General features: G+C 52.5%; 1 protein-coding gene across 1 annotated transcript in view; it reads right to left on the bottom strand.

The window, feature by feature from the left end:
- The window catches only part of LOC115474425, a 439,537-nt gene that overhangs the window by 310,845 nt on the left and 115,504 nt on the right, over positions 1–13,188 (bottom strand). The gene's annotated exons all lie outside the window — the stretch shown is intronic.

Below are 13,188 nucleotides of genomic sequence, written 5' to 3' on the forward strand. Positions count from 1 at the left end.
CTGAAGCTCACTGACTCTACGAGCTGAAGTAACTGCCACCAAGAAAATGACCTTCCAGGTCAAGTACTTCAGATGGCAGGAGTTCAGTGGCTCAAAAGGAGGCTTCATCAGCTGGGTGAGAACGACATTGAGATCCCATGACACTGTAGGAGGCTTGACAGGGGGCTTTGACAAAAGCAAACCTCTCATGAAGCGAACAACTAAAGGCTGTCCCGAGATCGGCTTACCTTCCACACGGTAATGGTATGCACTGATTGCACTAAGGTGAACTCTTACAGAGTTGGTCTTGAGACCAGACTCAGACAAGTGCAGAAGGTATTCAAGCAGGGTCTGTGTAGGACAAGAGCGAGGATCTAGGGCCTTGCTGTCACACCAGACGGCAAACCTCCTCCAATGGAAGAAGTAACTCCTCTTAGTGGAATCTTTCCTGGAAGCAAGCAAGATGCGGGAGACACCCTCTGACAGACCCAAAGAGGCAAAGTCTACGCCCTCAACATCCAGGCTGTGAGAGCCAGAGACCGGAGGTTGGGATGCAGAAGAGCCCCTTCGTTCTGCGTGATGAGGGTCGGAAAACACTCCAATCTCCACGGTTCTTCGGAGGATAACTCCAGAAGAAGAGGGAACCAGATCTGACGCGGCCAAAAGGGAGCAATCAGAATCATGGTGCCTCGGTCTTGTTTGAGTTTCAACAAAGTCTTCCCCACCAGAGGAATGGGAGGATAAGCATACAGCAGGCCTTCCCCCCAATCCAGGAGGAAGGCATCCGATGCCAGTCTGCCGTTGGCCTGAAGCCTGGAACAGAACTGAGGGACTTTGTGGTTCACTCGAGATGCGAAGAGATCCACCAAGGGGGTGCCCCACGCTTGGAAGATCTGGCGCACCACTCGGGAATTGAGCGACCACTCGTGAGGTTGCATAATCCTGCACAACCTGTCGGCCAGACTGTTGTTTACGCCTGCCAGATATGTGGCTTGGAGCACCATGCCTTGACGGCGAGCCCAGAGCCACATGCTGACGGCTTCCTGACACAGGGGGCGAGATCCGGTGCCCCCCTGCTTGTTGACATAGTACATGGCAACCTGGTTGTCTGTCTGAATTTGGATAATTTGGTGGGACAGCCGATCTCTGAAAGCCTTCAGGGCGTTCCAGATCGCTCGCAACTCCAGGAGATTGATCTGTAGACCGCGTTCCTGGAGGGACCAGCTTCCTTGGGTGTGAAGCCCATCGACATGAGCTCCCCACCCCAGGAGAGACGCATCCGTTGTCAGCACTTTTTGTGGCTGAGGAATTTGGAAAGGACGTCCCAGAGTCAAATTGGACCAGATTGTCCACCAATACAGGGATTCGAGAAAACTCGTGGACAGGTGGATCACGTCTTCTAGACCCCCAGCAGCCTGAAACCACTGGGAGGCTAGGGTCCATTGAGCAGATCTCATGTGAAGACGGGCCATGGGAGTCACATGAACTGTGGAGGCCATGTGGCCCAGCAATCTCAACATCTGCCGAGCTGTGATCTGCTGGGACGTTCTCACCCGCGAGACGAGGGACAACAAGTTGTTGGCCCTCGCCTCTGGGAGATAGGCGCGAGCCGTCCGAGAATCCAGCAGAGCTCCTATGAATTCGAGCTTCTGCACTGGGAGAAGATGGGACTTTGGATAATTTATCACAAACCCCAGTAGCTCCAGGAGGCGAATAGTCATCTGCATGGACTGCAGGGCTCCTGCCTCGGATGTGTTCTTCACCAGCCAATCGTCGAGATATGGGAACACATGCACCCCCAGCCTGCGAAGCGCCGCTGCTACCACAGCTAGGCACTTTGTGAACACCCTGGGCGCAGAGGCGAGCCCAAGGGTAGCACACAGTACTGGAAGTGGCGTGTGCCCAACTGAAATCGCAGATACTGCCTGTGAGCTGGCAGTATCGGGATGTGAGTGTAGGCATCCTTCAAGTCCAGAGAGCATAGCCAATCGTTTTGCTGAATCATGGGGAGAAGGGTGCCCAGGGAAAGCATCCTGAACTTTTCTTTTACGAGATATTTGTTCAGGGCCCTTAGGTCTAGGATGGGACGCATCCCCCCTGTTTTCTTTTCCACAAGAAAGTACCTGGAATAGAATCCCAGCCCTTCTTGCCCGGATGGCACGGGCTCGACCGCAGTGGCGCTGAGAAGGGCGGAGAGTTCCTCTGCAAGTACCTGCTTGTGCTGGAAGCTGTAGGACTGAGCTCCCGGTGGACAATTTGGAGGTTTGGAAGCCAAATTGAGGGTGTATCCTTGCCGGACTATTTGCAGAACCCACTGATCGGAGGTTATGAGAGGCCACCTTTGGTGAAAAGCTTTCAACCTCCCTCCGACTGGCAGGTCGCCCGGCACTGACACTTGGATGTCGGCTATGCTCTGCTGGAGCCAGTCAAAAGCTCGCCCCTTGCTTTTGCTGGGGAGCCGCGGGGCCTTGCTGAGGCGCACGCTGCTGACGAGAGCGAGCGCGCTGGGGCTTAGCCTGGGCCGCAGGCTGTCGGGAAGGAGGATTGTACCTACGCTTACCAGAAGTATAGGGAACAGTCTTCCTTCCCCCGAAAAATCATCTACCTGTAGAGGTAGAAGCTGAAGGCTGCCGGCGGGAGAACTTGTCGAATGCGGTGTCCCGCTGGTGGAGAGACTCTACCACCTGCTCGACTTTTTCTCCAAAAATGTTGTCCGCACGGCAAGGCGAGTCCGCAATCCGCTGCTGGATTCTATTCTCCAGGTCGGCGGCACGCAGCCATGAGAGCCTGCGCATCACCACACCTTGAGCAGCGGCCCTGGACGCAACATCAAAAGTGTCATAAACTCCTCTGGCCAGGAATTTTCTGCACGCCTTCAGCTGCCTGACCACCTCCTGAAAAGGCTTGGCTTGCTCAGGGGGAAGAGCATCAACCAAGCCCGCCAACTGTCGCACATTGTTCCGCATGTGTATGCTCGTGTAGAGCTGGTAAGACTGAATTTTGGCCACGAGCATAGAGGAATGGTAGGCCTTCCTCCCAAAGGAGTCTAAGGTTCTAGAGTCTTTGCCCGGGGGCGCCGAAGCATGCTCCCTAGAACTCTTAGCCTTCTTTAGGGCCAGATCCACAACTCCAGAGTCGTGAGGCAACTGAGTGCGCATCAGCTCTGGGTCCCCATGGAGCCGGTACTGGGACTCGATCTTCTTGGGGATGTGGGGATTAGTTAAAGGCTTGGTCCAGTTCGCCAGCAATGTCTTTTTGAGGACATGGTGCAGGGGAACAGTGGACGCTTCCTTAGGTGGAGAAGGATAGTCCAGGAGCTCAAACATTTCAGCCCTGGGCTCGTCCTCCACAACCACCGGGAAGGGGATGGCCGTAGACATCTCCCGGACAAAGGAAGCAAAAGACAGACTCTCGGGAGGAGAAAGCTGTCTTTCAGGAGAGGGAGTGGGATCAGAAGGTAGACCCTCAGACTCCTCGTCAGAGAAATATCTGGGGTCTTCTTCTTCCTCCCACGAGGCCTCACCCTCGGTGTCAGACACAAGTTCACGGACCTGCGTCTGCAACCGTGCCCGGCTCGACTCCGTGGAGCCACGTCCACGATGGGGGCGTCGAGAGGTAGACTCCCTCGCCCGCATCGGCGAAGCTCCCTCCGCCGACGTAGTCGGGGAGCCCTCCTGGGAGGTGGCCGCAGTCGGCACCGCACGCGGTACCGACGTCGGGGACCTCACCCCGGGCGATGGGCCAGTCGGCGCCACGCTCGACGGTACCGGAGGCGCAAGCACCGCCGGTACCGGAGGGGTAGGGCGCAACAGCTCTCCCAGAATCTCTGGGAGAACGGCCCGGAGGCTCTCGTTCAGAGCGGCTGCAGAGAAAGGCATGGAGGTCGATGCAGGCGTCGACGTCAGAACCTGTTCCGGGCGTGGAGGCTGTTCCGGGCTGTCCAGAGTGGAGCGCATCGACACCTCCTGAACAGAGGGTGAGCGGTCCTCTCGGTGCCGATGCCTGCTGGGTGCCGACTCCCTCGGCGACCCAGAGCTCTCGGTGCCGACGCGGGGAGGAGACCGGTGTCGATGCTTCTTCGACTTCTTCCGAAGCATGTCACCGGAGCTCCCCGGCACCGACGAGGAGGACGTAGAATCCATCCGTCGCTTCCTCGGGGCCGAGGCCGAAGGAGGTCGGTCTCGGGGGGGCTGTACCGCAGGAGCCCTCAGGGTAGGAGGAGACCCACCCGAGGGCTCACCGCCACCAGCAGGGGAATGGACAGCCCTCACCTGCACTCCACTCGATGCACCACCGTCCGACGACATCAGGAGACGAGGTCCCGGTACCACCAACGTCGATGCAGCTATCCGATGTCTCGGCGCCGATGCAGAGGGCCGATGCCTCGATGCACTCGATGCACTGGCAGCCGAGGAAGAAGGTCTGGACGCTGATGACGTCGATGCACACGACGACCCCGGTGCCGATGCCGACGAAGAGCCCGAGAACAAAACGTTCCACTGGGCCAATCTCGCTACTTGAGTCCGCCTTTGTAAGAGGGAACACAGACTACAGTTCTGGGGACGGTGCTCGGCCCCCAGACACTGAAGACACGAAGAGTGCCTATCAGTGAGCGAGATTACCCGGGCGCACTGGGTGCACTTCTTGAAGCCGCTGGAAGGCTTCGATGTCATGGGCGGAAAAATCACGCCGGCGAAGTCAAAATCCGAAATTACGAATTTGGAGCACCAAAACTTTAAGGGAGAAAAATCTCGACCGAGGCCGAAAAGAGGCCTACCCCGACAACGAAAGAAAACTTACCGGGGCAAAAACAGGAAATACGGGAAGGGGCAAACGAAACCCAAGGGGGTTTCCGGAGCACTTTCCGAACGAAAGAAAACTTTTCCGAAGAAAAAACACGTCGATTAAATAACGGACGCGCGAGGTCGACTCTCCGGGGCTCAACACGGCAAAAAAACACAGCCTTACCGAGTGCGGACGAAAGAAGACTGGCCGGCTCGAGCCGGTTTCGGGCGGGAAGACGGGCGCGCGAGAGCTAGCAAAGGACTTTGCTAGGAAGATTCCGATTGGAGGGGCTGCCGAGGACGTCACCCATCAGTGAGAACAAGCAGCCTGCTTGTCCTCGGAGAATTATGACATCACTCTATATGGTACTGTGGGCTGCCTAGAAACAGCCAGAATTTTCTTAAAGAAGTGAATCAAAAACTTCCCACAAACACTTGGAGAAATCTCAATGACAGACACACTGAAAAGCTTAGAAGCATATTATGAGAATCTAACAGAGAAATGAGCCACTTCCTTTAAACACAAACTATGAAGCTATTTACAAACTGTGACACTGGGTGAGTTCTGGACTCTTCTGGGGGGACCTAAGGGAAGAAAGTTAGCAAGTAAAACCTAATTTAAAGTTTCTTATCATCCCTCCAGACCAGTCCAGATGCTTTGGACATAATAAGACAGTATTATTCAAAGGCAGGAACTAGTGTTACCTGCTAACGGCATATAGGCCACAAAAGCAGCATCTTGCTTGGCTTGAACATCTAGGCTATAGTGTTTGACAAAGGAATGCAATGACGCCCAAGTGGCCACCTTGCAAATATCTTGAAGTGGAATCAAACTGTGTTCTGCCCACATGGACAGTTTTATAGAATATAGGTATAAAAAGGTGGTTTCTTCAAATATATGCATGTCCAGACTTAACACTTGTCCATTCAGCCCAACATGTTTTTGGCATAAAGCGGTCTGCATCAGGGGCAATTCAATTCGTGTTATTGAGTCAGACACCATATATATACATCCACTAAGAAAACATACACACACAAATAGAACATCACATAAAACTTATAAAGAACAAATAAAGCCAAAATAAAAAAAATATATATATATATAAACACAAAAGGGAAAATTAGGTTCTTACCTTGGTAATTTTCTTTTCTTTAGTCATAGCAGATGAAGCCATTATGTATGGGTTGTGTCCATCAACCAGCAGGGGGAGATAGAGAGCACTCAACTTTTCACAGTGCCTCATGGCCAGCCAGCTCCACTTCCTCTTCAGTATTTGAAGCTTCCAAAGCAGTATGGCAAACTGCAATGGGAATAACATGAACTTTCCTCATAGCGAACGATGGCCCCTTAACAAGGGCATGAACTCAAAAGGAGGGAATGAACACATCCTCCTGGAGGGAATAAACTCATCCTCCAAAACATAAACTGGAGGGAATGGACTCATCCTCCTATAAGTGAACATGAATCCTGAAGAATGTTTTCCAACTTTCTCCCAAGGAAGGAACTTCAGGAAACAAGAACAGAACCTGAAACAGATTCACAGCATACAGACAATCATACAGGGAGGGCTCATGGCTTCATCTGCTATGACTAAAGGGAAGAAAATTACCAAGGTAAGAACCTAATTTTCCCTTCCTTGTCATCAAGCAGATGAAGCCATTACACATGGGATGTAACAAAGCAATCCCTAGATAGGGTGGGAACAGATCACACCACGCGCTGGCACTTGTGCTCCAAAACGCGCATCCCTCCTAGCAGCCACATCCAGCCTGTAATGTCAGGCAAAAGAGAGCTTAGAAGCCCATGTTGCTGCACTGCATATCTCTTGACGAGAGAGTGCTCCAGTTTCAGCCCAAGAGGAAGAAAGCGCTCTGGTAGAATGCGCCTTAAAGGCTACAGGCGGAGACCGACCGGCAAGCAGATAAGCTGAAAAGATAGTTTCTTTGAGCCAGCGGGCAATAATGGCTTTAGACGCTGGAGACCCTCTGCGAGGACCTGACAGCAAAACAAACAGATGATCATAGATCCTGAAAGAGATAGTAACTCGCAGATACTGCAGCAGAGTCCTGCGCACATCCAACAGGTGCAACTGCCCAAACTCCTCCTTATCAAAGGAGGGCAAGAAAATAGGTTGGTTTAGGTGAAACGCTGAAACCACCTTAGGCATGAAGGAAGGCACGGTCCGAACCGTGACCCCGGACTCTGAGAATTGCAGAAAAGGGTCTCTACAGGACAGCACCTGGAGCTCTGACACCCGTCTCGCCGAAGTAATGGCCACAAGAAAAACGGCCTTTAGTGTCAAATCTTTCTCCGATGCTCACCAAAGCGGCTCAAAAGGAGAAGCCTGCAGGGCCTTCAAAACGAGCCCCAGGCTCCAAGCTGGACAGGATGCTCGCACGGAAGGCTGGAGCCGAAGCACCCCACTAAGAAACCGTGCCACATCTGGATGAGCAGCTAAAGACACGCCTTCAACCTTACCACGAAGGGAGGCCAACGCTGCCTCTTGCACCTGCAGGGAATTATAGGCCAAGCCTATTTGTACACCATCCTGCAAAAAGTCCAGAATCAGCGAGATAGGAGCCCGCATGGGTGTGATCGCTTTTGAAGCACACCAAGACTCAAACTGGCGCCAAATCCTGGCATAAGCCACGGAAGTGGAATGCTTGCGGGCCTGCAGGAGAGTGGAAATGACTGTGTTTGAATAGCCTTTGTCCCTCAATTGCGCCCTCTCAATCGCCATGCCATAAGACCAAAGCGGCAGGCATCCTCCATGGCTACCGGGCCCTGTGACAACAGGTTCGGTACCAGAGGTAAAGGAAGGGGAGCCTCCACTAGTATCTGTCGGAGGTCCGCATATCAAGGCCTCCTGGGCCAATCCGGGGCGATGAGCACCACTTCACCTGGGTGCAGCCGAATCCGCAGGAGCACGCGCCCTATCAAGGGCCACGGAGGGAACACATATAGTAGGCCCGGAGGCCAGGGCTGAGTCAAGGCATCCAACCCTGCCGAGCGAGGATCTCTCCGTCTGCTGAAGAAGCACGGGACTTTGGCATTTGAACTTGTCGCCATAAGATCCATAATGGGCTTGCCCCATTTGGCACACATCTGCAGGAATACGTCGTCTGCTAGTTCCCATTCTGCTGGATCGATCTGATGCCTGCTTAGATAATCGGCTTGCACGTTGCTCTGACCTGCAATGTGAGCTGCCGACAGAAACTGAAGATGCAGCTCGGCCCAGTGGCAAATCTGTTCGGCCTGCGCGGCCAGTGCTCTGCACTGAGTGCCGCCTTGTCGATTTATGTAGGCCACTGCTGTCGTGTTGTCCGACATCACTCTGACAGCCACTTGAAAGGCCAGAAGCGCCTGAAACACCGCTTTCAACTCCAGGCGGTTGAAGGACCACTCCGACTCCTCGGGTGTCCATAGACCCTGGGCATGCTTCCCCTTGCAATGTGCGCCCCAGCCCTTCAGGCTGGCATCTGTCACTACTAGAACCCAATCAGGGAGCGCCAGCGGCATTCCTCGCCGCAGCATGCTGTCTGAGAGCCACCACTCCATGCTGAGTCAGGCCGCAGGGAGCCAAGAAAGTCTGTATTGATAATCCTGAGAAACTGGAGACCATCTTTGAAGTAGGGAATACTGTAGAGGTCTCAGGTGCGCTCTCGCCCAGGGCACCACTTCCAATGTGGCTGTCATCGATCCCAGCAGCTGGACAATGTCCCAAGCTCACGGGCGGGGCATCCTCAGGAGCAGACGGACCTGATTCTGAAGCTTGCACCGCCTTAGCTCGGGTAGGTATACATAGCCCGAGTCTGTGTCGAACCTGGCCCCCAAATATTCTACAGATTGCGAGGGGGTCAGGTGACGTTTGGCCATATTGACGACCCAGCCTAGAGATTGAAGTACTGAGACCACTCTAGCTGTAGCTTGATAACTCTCTGTTACAGAGTCTGCTCTGATGAGCCAGTCGTCTAGGTACGGGTGAACCCTGATACCTTCTCGCCTGAGCAAAGCAGCTACTACCACCATTACCTTCGAAAAGGTTCGGGGAGCTGTGGCGAGGCCAAAAGGCAAGGCCCAGAACTGGAAATGTTTTCCCAACACTGCAAACCTCAGAAACTTCTGGTGCGGGGGCCAAATTGGTATGTGCAAGTAAGCTTCTTTCAGGTCTAGAGACGTGAGAAACTCTCCTGGCTGTACCGCAGCAATGACAGAGCACAGGGTTTCCATGTGGAAATGCCGCACTCTCAGGGACTTGATTAATTCTTTTAAGTCCAGAATAGGGCGAAAAGACCCACCTTTTCGCAGCACTACGAAGCAGATGGAGTAGTGGCCGTAGCCGTGTTTGGCGGGAGGTACCGGGGACACGGCCCCTAACTGAATCAGACCTTGCAAAGTCTCCTCTACTGCCGCCCGTTTGGCGGCAGAACCGCATCGGGACTCCACAAACACGTCTCTTACTGGGGCGTTGAATTCTATTCTGTAGCCATCTCTGATCAGGTCCAGAACCCACTGATCTGAGGAAATATTGGCCCACTCCTCGGCAAAGAGGGAAAGACGTCCTCCGATGACAGGAAGCGAGGAGGGGGCCGGCGCACCATCATTGAGAGGGTCGCCCCTGAACTCCAGGCCTAGAGCTGGTGGCTGCAGAACGCTTGTCCGAGCGAAAGGAATTCCTCTGCTGAAAAACGGGCACGAGAAGTGAACCCAGTAGAACGCCCCGGGCGGTACCTTCTAGCTTCACAGAAGCGAGGTCTATAAGAGGAGTGGACCGCCTGGCCCTTGGAGGAAGGCCTCGGCCTATCTTCGGGCAAGCGCTGGGGTTTAGGATCTCCCAGGCCTTTAACAATTTTTTTTTCTAACTCCTCACCAAATAGGAGAAGGCCTTGAAAGGGCAACTTCACCAACCTTTGCTTAGAGGCCATGTCCGCTGCCCAATGTCGTAGCCAAATAAGATGGCGAGTCGCCACTGCTACTGCAATTTGTTTAGCCGAAGCTCTGACAATATCATAAAGGCCATCAGCCAAAAAGGACAAGGCTGACTCTAGCCGCGGAGCCACATCCGAGAAGGGCTCCACTCCATCTCCGGGCTGTTCCACTGCCTGTTGCAACCACGCCAGGCAGGCTCTAGCAGCATAACAACTGCATGCAGACGCCCGAACAGTAAGACCTGCAATTTCAAAGGACCGTTTAAGTGCTGCTTCCAGCCTACGGTCTTGTATATCCTTCAGGGCAACTCCTCCTTCCACAGGGAGGGTAGTTCTCTTTGTCACCACAGTGACTAGGACATCTACTTTAGGCCTTGCAAAGCGAGCCAAATGCTCCTCACGCAGAGGGTATAATTGCCCCTAGCCCTGGAAACTTTCAAAGGTCCCTCGGGGTCAGCCCACTGAGCGGAAATAAGCTCGGATGGCATCATGCAAAGGAAAGGCTCGAGCAGGCTTTTTGGTACTAGCCATCCTAGGATTCACAGAGGAGGCCGTGCCACTGTCAGGCTCTTCAATAGAAAGGACCTGTAGGGCATCTGAAATAAGCGCTGGCAGCTCATCACGGTGGAAAATTCTCACCGCGGAGGGATCATCCAGATCCTGTGGTAATTCTGCACCTGACTCTGGCTCCTCAGACCACAAAGGCCTGCCAGAACTCTCCGAATCCTCACAGCCTGACCACGGAGGGGGGGGGGGGGGGGGGGGGGGGGGGGGGGGGGGAAGGAGATGCACCACAATTTGAAAGGGAATTAGCCCTTCTACGCTTTTCTTTATGCCAATTATCAGGGAAAATAGCCTCAGCGGGCAGTCCCAGGCCAGAATCCACCGGGGATTGAGGGAGAGCTCTTTTCAGCATGTATGCTTTATGCAATAATAACACAAAATCAGGGGAGAAAAACTCGCCCTGGGCACCCAGATCCCGTCCGGGGCTAGCTGCTCCCTGAATAGCCTCAATTCGAGGTCCCCCCCCCCCCCCCCCCCCCGGGCTCAGGGCTCTCCGTCTCTACGGAGGCCACGCCAGGCGGAGAATTCAAAATGGCGTCCGCTGCCAGCTCTGAGCGGGAAGAATCATCGCTCGCCATGCTCGGGTCGGCTCTTACACCTGTACAGCACGATTTACAGAGCCCTGCTGCTGATTTGCGCTTGCCACACTGGGAACAGCGCTTTACATTCTCTGCAGCCATCACCGAAAACGGCGGGAAAATTCAAAATGGCGGTTTCACGTCAAAAACGCCCCGATCGCGGGCCCACCCCAGAGGAGTTAGAAAACACTCTTACCTCACCGGACCGAGTATCACAACTCCGGTCTCATAGAAGAATCAAAGGAAAACCTCTGTTCCATTTTTTTTTTTTTTTTTTAACGCTGTGAGGAAAGCAGAGGTAATAAGAACTCCGGAGGCTCAGATGAGTGGGAAAGGCAGGGAAGGCGAACCAATGTGCCTGCATCCACTGAGTGGGAAAGGGCAGGGAAAAGCAATATGTCCACATCCACGGGGGCATGGGTAAGGCAGGGAAAGGGCTAACATATGTGCCTTCAAAGTGAAGCTGCTATAGCCTCTAACACGCCGGCTAACAACTGGCAAGCCAGGAGCCACCCCCAGGCAGATTTTTGATGGAGCTCGAAGAAGCTGCAGCCACCCTGCTTGGGGAGATAGAGAATACTGAAGAGGCAGTGGAGCTGGCTGGCCATGAGGCACTGTGAAAAGTTGAGTGCTCTCTATCTCCCCCTGCTGGTTGATGGACACAACCCATACGTAATGGCTTCATCTGCTTGATGACAAGGAACTGGGATATGGTCCCTTCCCAAGTTGGTAAACATTGTAAAAATACTGTAATATCTGCATAGATAAAATGAGTAAATTCAAAGCAAACATCTCTATCATATCCCTTCGTCCAAAGTATACATATTGAGAGCCTTAAGTCTGTCCCCATACACTTTATGAAAGAGACCACTGACCAAATTTGTAGCTGCCCTCTGGACAGACTCCATCCTGTTTATATCTTTTCATGGGTGCAGTCTCCAGAATTGCACATAGTATTCTAAATAGGTCTCACCAGAGACATATCTTTTCTGGCACCGGTACCTCTTCCAAATCTTCCTTGGTGAAAACCAAAGCAAAAAATTAATTTAATCTCTCCGTTATGGCTTTGTCTTCCCTGAGTGCCCCCTTTTACCCTTCGATCATCTAGTGGTCCAACTGATTCTTTTGCCGGCTTCTTGATTTTAATATACCTAAAAAAATTTTTTACTATGTGTTTTTTGCCTCCAACACAATCTTTTTTTCAAAGTCCCTCTTTGCTTTCTGCATCAGCGCTTTGCATTGACTTGACATTTCTTATGCTATGTTTCTTATTATTGTCAGTCGGATCCTTCTTCCGATTTTCTTTTAGCTCTAATAGCTTCCTTCACCTCACTTTTTAACCATGTCAGCTGTCGTTTGGCCTTCTTTCCTCCTTTTTTAATACACGGAATATATTTGGCCTGGGATTCCAGGATGATATTTTTGAACAGCATCCACACCTGATGTAAATTTTTGACCTTCCGCCTTTGCAAATACATGGAATGTATCTGGACTGGGCTTCAAAGATGGTATTTTTGAATAACATCCATGCCTGATTTAGTCACCCTTTTGAAAATTAAATGCAGGTACAGTAGATTTCCTTTGCAGGTTCATCCCAGATAGTAGCTCAATCATGTTACGATCACTGTTTCCCAGGGGACCCAACAACGTCACCTCTCGCACTATGCCCTGCATGCCACCAAGAACTAGATCCAAAATGGTTCTACCACTTGTTGGTTCCTGACCAGTTGCTCCAAGAAGCAGTCATTTATTACTATTTACTATTTAACATTTCTAAAGCGCTACCAGGGTTACGCAGCGCTGTACAATTCAAACATAGAAGGACAGTCCCTGCTCAAGGAGCTTACAATCTAAAAGACAGGTGTACAATCTAGAGACAAGTGTCCAGTCAAAGACAAGTGTAGAGTCCGACTAATAGAGCATGCTATATTTCACGGAAGGTTAGGTGCCGAAAGCAGCATTGAAGAGGTGAGCTTTAAGCAGAGATTTGAAGATGGGTAGGGAGGGGGCTTGGCGTAGGGGTTGAGGAAGATTGTTCCAGGCATAGGGTGAGGCAAGGCAGAATGAGCGGAGCCTGGAGTTGGCAGTGGTGGAGAAGGGAACTGAAAGGAGGGATTTGTTCTGGGAGCGGAGGTTACGGGCGGGAACATAGGGGGAGATGAGGGTAGAGAGGTAGTGAGGAGCAGTAGACCGGGTGCATTTGTAGGTAAGGAGGAGAATCTTGAATTGAATGCGGTATCTGATCGGAAGCCAGTGAAGTGACTTGAGGAGAGGGGTGATGTGAGTATATCGGTTCTGGCGGAATATAAGACGTGCGGCAGCGTGCTGGACGGATTGAAGGGGGGATAGATGGC

Source organism: Microcaecilia unicolor, chromosome 1 (assembly GCF_901765095.1).
Source record: "Microcaecilia unicolor chromosome 1, aMicUni1.1, whole genome shotgun sequence".
Classification (NCBI taxonomy): domain Eukaryota; kingdom Metazoa; phylum Chordata; class Amphibia; order Gymnophiona; family Siphonopidae; genus Microcaecilia; species Microcaecilia unicolor.